Source organism: Pseudorca crassidens, chromosome 12 (assembly GCF_039906515.1).
Source record: "Pseudorca crassidens isolate mPseCra1 chromosome 12, mPseCra1.hap1, whole genome shotgun sequence".
Classification (NCBI taxonomy): domain Eukaryota; kingdom Metazoa; phylum Chordata; class Mammalia; order Artiodactyla; family Delphinidae; genus Pseudorca; species Pseudorca crassidens.
The window spans coordinates 60,629,869-60,640,090 of NC_090307.1; the positions used below are offsets into that span (position 1 = coordinate 60,629,869).

The 10,222-nt window shown below is 47.0% G+C and overlaps 1 long non-coding RNA gene across 3 annotated transcripts; it reads right to left on the reverse strand.

The window, feature by feature from the left end:
- Window positions 1-1,245: 1,245 nt before the first annotated feature.
- Window positions 1,246-9,584, reverse strand: LOC137204141 (uncharacterized). 3 transcript variants are annotated; one of them, XR_010933437.1, is made up of 7 exons: window positions 8,473-9,584; window positions 8,061-8,110; window positions 6,965-7,093; window positions 2,392-2,568; window positions 2,082-2,209; window positions 1,788-1,909; window positions 1,246-1,481 (listed from the first exon to the last, which is right to left on the reverse strand). It is a non-coding gene; the product is annotated as an uncharacterized lncRNA (long non-coding RNA). The 3 variants fall into 3 exon arrangements; XR_010933438.1 differs by having other exon boundaries at window positions 1,784-1,909; XR_010933439.1 differs by having other exon boundaries at window positions 2,392-2,587.
- Between the last annotated feature and the right edge of the window lie 638 nt (window positions 9,585-10,222).

Consider the following 10,222-nt stretch of genomic DNA (forward strand, 5'->3'; position numbering starts at 1 on the left):
AAAGGTAATGAGGATACAACTATGAGCCGAAGATATTGAAGGTCATGAACTTGGCTGTGGAAGTCAAAAAGAATAACGATGGGGCTTCCCTGGTGGCGCGGTGGTTGAGAGTCCGCCTGCCGATGCAGGGGACACGGGTTCGTGCCCCGGTCCGGGAGGATCCCACATGCCACCGAGCGGCTGGGCCCGTGAGCCATGGCCGCTGAGCCTGCGCGTCCGGAGCCTGGGCTCCGCAATGGGAGAGGCCACAACACTGAGAGGCCCGCGTACCGCAAAAAACAAAACAAAACAAAAAACAAAAATAATAACGATGGATAGATAATAAGGCAAAAAATTTAAAAAAGAATGCAAACCAAGTCCTGAAGGCTCCAGTAAAATACAGGATGTGAAAAGTTTATACAATACTGTGAAACAAAAATAATAGACAAACACAGGAGAGGACGTATTGTCTGGACATGCCAGCTGTACTGTAGTAACAAACAACTCCCGAACCTCAGAAGAGAAAATAACCAAGGTATCTTTCCTGACCAACCATGGTGAGTTAGCTGTGGGTTCTGTTCACCCTTGTAACTCAGGTATCCAAGGTGACGGAGGCTTCATTCAATGCCTGCTTCCACAGGGAGATCAGCTGGGTGCTTTGTGACCACCTAGAGGGGTGGGATAGGGAGGGTGGGAGGGAGGGAGACGCAAGAGGGAGGGGATAGGGGGATGTATGTATATGTATAGCTGATTCACTTTGTGATACAGCAGCAACTAACACAACATGGTAAAGCGATTATACTCCAATAAAGATGTTAAAAAAAAACAAAACCAAAAAACACGTGCTTCCATAATCACTGTGTCCGCAAAAGAGGTACATCGCAGGCCAGCTCTTAAAGTTTCCATTTGCATGTTTTGGGCCAAGGCAAGTCACTGGGCCATACTAGCCTCAGGGGAATCTTATTGTGTGCCTGTAAGTGGAGAAGACCCAGAAATACTTGGAGAAAGGCTGCTAATGACAACCGCGGATACATTCTTGAGGATTCTGCTACGACATGAGACACATAACTAGAACACAGGTGTGGTATAGTCTAGGGATAGCACAGGGACACCAGCTGAGTATGCAGAATGAAATGGGGTGCAAGGGAGACAGAGCCGGGTGGTGAGGCCAGGTGAGGGGCAGCGGGATCAAAGCACAGTCAGGGTCACTCTCCAAACGGCAGCTGTGCGGATGGAAGATGCTGCAAACAGGGAAGCTTACTGTTAGAGCAGCTTGGAGTTCTCCTGAGCTCTCTCCTATTCAGGAAACTCTATTCCGTATTAGGATGAGAAGGTTCTTTTCCTTTTGGTCCAGCCATTCTCCAAGTCTGCCCTGGGATAAAGTATTAGCAATTCAAGGGTGGGGTGAGAACTTCACTGGGGACAAGAAAGGCCTTAAGTAGAAGTGGCCAGAATCATGTTATCCCCAGGGCCCAGGGCTCCATAGCTGGGCATGTGCCAGACTGTTAGAAAAACAAACATATCAGCTGTTAATAGGTGTCTAAGCTGGGCTCATCGTTACAATTCTTCAGAAGGTTTTAACTTTATGTTTCCTAACAACCAACACAAAAATGAAAAGGCCCCGAGCTACATAGTTTTCATTTTCTAATAAAAGAAAACATGGCTATTTATCTGCAAAGACAAACATTTAAGTGTACATACATTCCAGGATGAATTTACTATTTGTGAATTACTGGCATAACGGACAATATTTTTCGTTACAGGTTTCCAAGTGACAGTGCTATTCAGAGATTGTTATATTCACCTACTTGAGTGTCCAGGGCACAGCTTCACATCTGTCACTCTGGGAGGGCTTTTAAGGAAGGAAAGGGACTTTTGAGATAACGTTTGTTTGTTTTTTGATTACCTACATTCCTAAGGTATTTAGGACCTAAAGAAAGTAGAAGAATGCATTGATTATTTTTCTACTAGATTGTCTTTCTTACATATCAGATGTTTCAGCTAAGCTTGTACTAGATCTCAGTCAATTTATGCGTGAATTCTTTGACAGCTACCAGGAACGCATCATGAGTAGAGAAGTTATGCACAGTCCTGTAACTCACCCATAAAGAGCTTTGTTCCTGAAATCTAGATAGCAGCAGGGACCAGCCTAGGCCTATTTTAATGAGAACTGTTGGTGCAAGGCAGACTTCTTAAATTGCAGCACAGACATCAGAAATGGAAGCAAAACCTATGTAGTGGGGAAAAATAAACAGATTTTAAGAGCAAAGCGGCATATTCTTTCCTCTCTGAGAGTTTGGCCAGAAATGTCCTCCCTTCAAAGCCAGCAGGACAAGCAAAGTAGCCAAGGATTGAAAACAAAACAACCCAGATGAAGGGAATGAAAAGAGACGTTTAAAGAAGGTCACTCACCACATGTGCCGGTCACAATATCACAGCTCGTTCAAGGGGAGCTTCATCTTCTCTTCCCTGAAGTGCCAGCTCATGGAGCTGCAGGATTCGCTTGACACATGTCTTTTCATTGAAGAGCTGTTATTCAGTAACATCTACACACTTTGGGTCCTCGGGAAGGGTTCAACACGTAATTACCTATTCATGAAAGGCTGCGCTGTAATTATGAGATGATCATGTATAGTTAATTCGAATAAGGATGTTAGTGTTCTCTGAAGCCTGTAGATCTGACCTTGGGTAGAAGACACACCTGGTTGTAACCCCACCTTCCTTCTTGCTAACAAACCCCCAGTTAATCCAGGTTTCAGATGGTCTGTGTTTGAGGGAAGGTGAGCTCTTTCCCCACCCCAGGGCGTGAATCTCGATAAACCCAGATCCATCAGAGAATTCTATTCTGTTCACCAGGGATTGGCTTAGATAAGGCTCCTGACTCAGTTCTTTTCTTAATCAGCATTAGTGAGGTATCTACTTCTACACATAATAAAATCCAGCAATTTTAAGTGCACAATTTGAAAAGATCGACAAACGTAAACAGCCCTGTAACCACTGCCAGGTTCACGACATACATTTTCCTCACCCCCAGAAGTTTCCTGTTGTCTTTGTGCAGTCGGCTCCTTCCCCCACCTTCTAGAAACAACTGCTCTGCTTTATGTCACTATGGATTGGCCTTCGCTAAGTCATCACGTGTATGGAATCGTACAGTATGAGGTCTGTGTACCTCCTTTCACTTAACCTAACGCCCTGAGACTCTTCCATGATGCTCGGTGATTCAGTGGCCTCTTCGACACGTGGCTGAGCGGCTCTCCCCTGGACACCTCTAGTACCATAATTTACTCGTCAGTTTGGATGGCTGGCAGACTTTGGGCTCATACTTGCAAAGTTGTTGTGAACATCCAAGGACAAATTTTTGCGTGGATCTGTGTCGCCATTTCTCAGTAAACACCTAGGAGTGAGATTGCTGAGTCATAGGCAGGTATATGAGAACTCTGTAAGAGGCTGCAAAAGTGTTTCCAAAGCGGCGTTGCCATCAACAATTCTTGATTTCCAAGATTTTCGGTTGTTACACATCCTCGCTTACATTCGGTATTGTTCCTCTTTTTTTTTTTTTTTTTTTTTGCAGTACGCGGGCCTCTCACTGTTGTGGCCTCTCCCGTTGCGGAGCACAGGCTCCGGACGCGCAGACTCAGCGGCCATGGCTCACGGGCCCAGCCGCTCCGCGGCATGTGGGATCTTCCTGGACCGGGGCACGAACCCGTGTCCCCTGCATCGGCAGGAGGACTCTCAACCACTGCGCCACCAGGGAAGCCCCTGTTCCTCTTTTAAATAGCAATGATTCCAGCGGTGGGAATTCAGCGTAGTTTAATTTGCATTTACCAGTGACAACAGATGATATGATAATCATTTTTTCACGTGCTTATTTGTCATTTGTACCTCTTCTTTGGTGACATGTCTGTTCAAATCATTTGTCTTTTTTTAAAAAAAAAACTCAGTTTATCTTCTTAATATTGAATTGTCAAAGTTCTTTATGTATTCTGGATATCAATCCTTTAGCAGATATGCTTCAAAAACATTTTCTACCAGCATATGGTTGTCTTTTCATTTTCTGAATAGTTTACTTTTTAAATGAAAAGATTTTCATTTTTAGAACACTTTTAGATTTACAGGAAAAGTGAGCACCTCTCATTTCCTCACCCCACAAAGCTCCTTGAACACTGGTGGGCATGGAGCAGTCTTTTTCTGAAGAAACTATAGGAGAATTAACATTAATAAGGGTAAGTATCCTAGTCCACGAAACACCCTACATCTCTCTAGGAATGTCTGCAGGGGACAAAACGCCAGGTGACATAAGTGAGCTGACTCCTGACAAGCCCCCTACTGCATTATCTGGTACATTCTATTAAATATTGTGCAAATTTAAATTAAATGAGGGAGCAAAATGAAACAAAAGAGCAAAACCCTCCCAAATAATAAGTTTACTCATAATTGTCATAATTATATTTTCACTTCTAACATAGGCCTAACAATAGATTTTAAATATATATATAATATTATATATATATATATATATATATAAAATATATATCCTTCTGCTGGTATTGCTTATTTATTTCAATTGACGGAAAAATCCTAAAGAGATTCCCTCACATTTTGAAAGCAAGCGTCAAAGATTTTATTAGGGAAGTTATTACTGTTATCCTCTTGTTTTCTAAATTAGGGATGGTCAAGAATATAATTGAGTCCTTTTGTGCAAAAAATCACGCCTGGCAAACTATGAAGGAGCTGGACTTCGCTTGTCCTAAGAACCTAATCTAACAAAGCGACTTCTTTTCCCCTTATGTGTGGAACTGGTTGAAACACGTCTACAGACCTGCTTGAGATGATGTGGAAAATGTGACAGAAAAATCACCAGAGTCGTACGTTAAAGGGGACTATTTCTCAATACCCGAGGGAAAAGAGAAAGAGTAACTACAGCCAGGAAATCCAGGAGCGCCTTGGAAAGGGATCCAGAAAGGCCTGGTGATGGCAGACAGGGGAGATTTTGGCAGGAGTGCCAACTGGACACGAGGAAGTAGATGGCTGTGGAGGATCGCCTCTGGCACACAGACAGTTAAAATGCAGGGGGCAGGGGCTTCCCTGGTGGCGCAGTGGTTGAGAGTCTACCTGCCAAAGCGGGGGACGCGGGTTCGAGCCCTGGTCTGGGAAGATCCCACATGCCGCGGAGCAACTGGGCCCGTGAGCCACAACTACTGAGCCTGTGCGTCTGGAGCCTGTGCTCCGCAACAATAGAGGCCGCGACAGTGAGAGGCCAGCGCACCGCGACGAAGAGGGGCCCCCGCTTGCCGCAACTAGAGAAAGCGCTTGCCGCAACTAGAGAAAGCCCTCGCACAGAAACGAAGACCCAACACAGCCAAAAAAATAAATAAATAAATTTTAAAAAGAATTTACAGAAATACAAAAAAAAAAAAAATTCAGGGAGCAGGACAATCTCCCTATTACCTATTTTCGGGGGAGAAGACAAACATTCAAGAAGCGTGTACGTCCCAATGATGCTCTTGGCAGGAAGAGTGGGATCCAAGCAAAATGGTGGCAGGTGGGGCCACGGGGGAATGAGCATGGGGTGAGGGTCTCTCCGTAACTGTGGAGAAACTGAACAACGGTGATGTGTTCCGGTAACTTGTTTAAAAACCCTAAGACGGACTTTTCTTCAGAAAAAGACTGTTCCATGCCAGTCTTAGAGGAGTTTTGTGGAGTGAGGAGAGAGGGACGGTGTCCGGGGTTAGGAGGAGGATGGAGATGGAGGGAGGACGTGATGGTGTGTGTGTGGGGGGGTGACACAGAGGATGATGGAGAATTCCTCGGAGCAGAGAGTCTGAACAGGAAGTGACCCAGGGGCCGTGAGGGAATCCTTCAGAGAAGCTCCAGAAGAGGTGGCAGGGCCCAGACTTGCTACCCTAGATGGGGTGGGGACTGCTTCATTTCAATGTGCTCCTAAAGAAGAAACAGTCCTCAAAGGAAGGGGGATTTGAGGACATCGGTGGGACAGACACGTAGTGAAACAGAGGTAAAAAACAGCCCCTCCTTATGGTTTGTCTATTAACCTGATCAGGCCTTCACCGCTTTGCCCTTTGTGCAGTGCACAGAACTACCTTCCAGACTTTCTCTTCTGTACATCATTTACCGCGTTTGATCTTACATCTGTTTACATCAAATTCAACTGCATATAACAGAAAAAGCAAAATAATTGTATTTTCTCACAAAGAATTTTGGAGGAGCCAGTTCAGGACTGGTTTGGAGATTCCAGAAAGTCTTCAGAATGTTTCTGCTCCATCGTTCTCTCTCTGAGGCTTCTTTCTTGAAGGTTACCTCATGGCCCAATAATGACACTGGAGTTTTGGGTGCCTGCAGGTCATCTCTGGGGAGATGACTGATGGGTGTTAGGAAATGTGGAGGGAGACTGGGAAGGGCTGTAGTGTATGAGTCACCAGCATAGACGCTGCAGCTAAAGTCGAGGGTCTAGGGGAACATGGGCTGAGGACAGCTCCCAGGGGGGCACCTGTAGTCAAGGAGAGTAGGGAGTAGCAGAAATGAGCCTACCATTGGGATGGCACCGATAATACTAATACTCAAAACTAAAAAATTTTAAATTAGGACGTTCCTTGTATATCAAAAAATGCAGACCTTTGAGTGTTCTAGAAAATTGTAGACACTCAAGATTGTCTCTCTATAATTTCCTAGGATGCAAATGTGTGAAGCAGATTCTCTGAAATATGAGGGGGTGCCCACACAAGACTATGCATTTCTCACGAAGGCAGGGTTTTGTGGTACCCCCACTGCAGCCCAGGGAGGGTCTGGTACACATTCAATATCTGTCAAATGATAAAATGTTGTTCCAGCCAAAGATCCCTGTTTCCTCCCTTCACTCCTCCCAAAAGTCTTTTCTCTTCAAAGCTATACCCTAATCTGGAATAAATTAAGTTGAACACATGCATACGGAGTCGAAGAGTTGGAAGGGAAAGAGGACGTGGGTCCTTACCTGTTCCGGACCACGGGCAGTTTGTTCGGGGAGCCACTAGATGGCGGTGCGTATCCACTCATCAGGAGAAACCCGCACTCTCTGAGCCAGTTTCCAAACGTCTAATTCAAATGTAACAGGTGTAAATTCCTGGATGAGATCACAAAGCGAGTCTACCATTTCATTTGTCTTTAGTAACAGTCTGATTCACTAAACAAAAAAACACTACCTCCTGATAATGGGTAGCACGCCGAACACAATCAACTATCAAACCCTATCCCCCAAGCCCGGGTCCTTTTCCTGAGGTTTCCCAAACAACAGCAGAAGGCTACCTTCCCTTCAGTTAAGTAGACGCCTAGAATTTCCTCCTTTTCCTTCTTTCCCATCTACCTCTCTCTTCCTCAAAACCCTACTGCTGTCCTAAAAGAGCCAGAGCCCTTGACCTCTCATCCTAGGGACCCACGCCCTTCGTCAGCCATCTGCCAGGACCACCTGCAAACACCTGGCCTGACTCTGGAAGCCACCAGAGGTGATGCTGAGCTTGAACCAGAAGAGTTCACTCAGCGGAGGGTTGGGGATGGGTGGGGAGGCCCACAGCGACCATCCCATGCAGCCCGACTAAGAAGTTCCCCAAGCTTGAGTGTAGAGTCAGTGGGAGGGTGGCTGATTGTAAGATGGGAGGGACTCCTGAGGATGGACCGTGTGTGCCCCTCTGACATCGAAACCTAAACACTCTGAGCTATGAGGAGCCAGCAAAGGCTTTCCAGGTCTGTTACGGGTTGAACTGTGTCTCCCCCTCAAAAGATATGAAGTCTGGACCCCAGTCCCTTTGAGTGTGAGCTTGTTTGGAAGAAGGACGTTGCAGATGTAATTGGTTAAGGTAAGATGAGGTCCAACATGGCTGGCGTCCTCGTGAGAGAAGAGACACATGCACGTGACGAGGGAGACAGAGACTGGAGCCCCGTGGCTGCGAGCCAAGAGAGGGACACCAAAGATGGTCCCCAAACACCGGAGGCTGCAGGAGGCAAGGAAGGCCCCCCCCTGCAGATCAGAGGGAGTACGGCCCCGCTGACCCCTTGGCTTTGGACTTCTGGCCTCCAGACCCGTGGGGAAGTACCTTTCTGTTGCTGTAAGCCCCCCAGTCTGTGGTGCTTCGTGACAGCAGCCCTAGGAAATGAATACAAGGTCATTGGAATGTCTGCTGGCCACTGGAGCCTGGCCTGGAAGGCTCACCCTGGCCTCACTCCTTCCCCGCTCTCCTATCTGTGCTTCAGGGATGGACTCGAAGCCCACCTGTCCCTTCAGGGAGCAGCAGCCTTAGACGTCCGTCCCAGGTGTGTATGTCTGAGCCCCGCAAGAGCAGCCATGGGACTAGCCCTCATCCTGGGACTCCTGCCACAGGCAGGGAGGGAGGACTTCACCCAGCAGCTCCTTCCTCCTCCCTGACTCCATCCTGCCCCTGCCCTGTGAGTTCCCAAACCCCGCCAGGCCTGAGCTGTGGAAAGCTTTGACTTGAAGGACAGACTTACATTTTGAGTCACAAGGGTCTTGACTTCTCAAGGTCTGAAAATGAGACGGTTCTAATCCTTGAAAGCGACAGGAAAAGCTTAGGGACATCCTCAGGCCTTGGAAATAGGGATCAGATCCTACAGGTGTGAAGACAGTGGGGTGGGAGGGGAAAAAGTTCCCCTTTCCTTGCTCTGAACAAGGTCAGTTCATTCAATAAATGAGTTAAACACACCGAACATTTTCTCCCTACTGACTTTATTAGTTTTTGAAGAGTTGGCATCTTAAGTGATCCTAATGACACCAAATCTATCTTAATTATAACCCTTCCTCTCAGGGCACAGAGATGTCTATTGGAGAATTTTCTAAATTTCTTAATGAACCTGCCCTGACTTTATGTTGCCAAAGATTGTGCTCTGAAACCATTATGAGATATTCTATATAGGCTACCCCAGAGTAGTTAAAAAAAATTTTTTTTAACACCATAAAGCAAACAAAGTATAGCAATAACCTGCTCAGTGACTAAAGGTCAGAAAGACTAAAGAAAACAGGCAACGATCAGAATTTAAAGGTCAAGGGTTATAGAGATTCATATTCTGCAACATCATTTCCAAGGGAATGTTTGAAGATAGATTTTTTTTTTAACCTGCCCCAGATCTAATGTTTGATGGTGAGGGTTTTATAAGCAAGCTTGAATTCATTAATATGTGGCTGTTTACTCTCTACTTTATCTTTCAAAGAAAGCACTTAATCCTTCATCTAAACAGAGACCAGACCTGGAGTTTAATGAGCAGAGGTTTAACTGGGAGGAAAACTCATCTTTTTCCCTGTTTCTCTTTAAGCTCTGGTCCCTCTCAGCAAGAGGAGGACTTACCTGCAGACGTAATGAACCTGCAGCTCCTTCCTCCGGTCCCTTGTGAGGCCTGAGAGGGACCCACGCTAGTGTCACATGGCCTTAATGGCATATCCGACTAACAAAATTAAGATGATTTAACTGCGGTGGGTCAAGAGCATCCTAACTTTTCACTCCAGCTTGTCCTTTCCGAAAGTTTCTTTAAGGTCAGGTGGCATTGGGGAGGCCGTGGACCCAACTAAGGCAAAGTCGAGCTAGTGTGGGTTCAGGGGGCAGGGCTCTGAGGTGTTACTGGGGGAACCTCTGGCCTCTGGCTGGTTCTTGGTGGCTGCTGCCCTGGGGAGGGTCCCTGGGCCGCCAGGGCCGTCTGAGGCCCACACAGGTTGCCTCTCTGACCCCTCCGAGGGCCCTGGGGTCTTCTGCCTCCCCCCACTGTGGGCCCGGGCCCCTCTTCACCTGCATGACTCCTGGGTACCTTCTCCTCCAGACCCTCCTGGGTGTCTCCTTGCTCTGTCCCTGGGGCCACACAGGCCACTCAGCACTCCCCCTGGGGAGAGCACCCCAAATTCCTGTCTGGAGCTACCACCAAGGCCATGCCAACCTGGAGATTATACCACTGAAACCACTGTCATTGCTTTTCTAGAACTCTGCCCCAGGGGGATAGTAGTGGGTGGAGAGCAACAGTTCCTTTCTTTGCTTCCTGAGCTTCCCTGAGAGAGGAAATGAGGAGCCTTAGTTGCACCAGACCCTCATCAGGCCTCCCGGGCAGGAGCCTGCCCCAGTGGGGATGAGGGTTCATAACCGCTGCACTAAAGGATGCTGGAAATCCACCCGGAAACAATTTCCTACTGGAGGAGACTGCTGACCACCTCCTGCCAGCCCTTCCCCTTAGTCCAGAGACTCAGAGAAGAAGGCAGCCT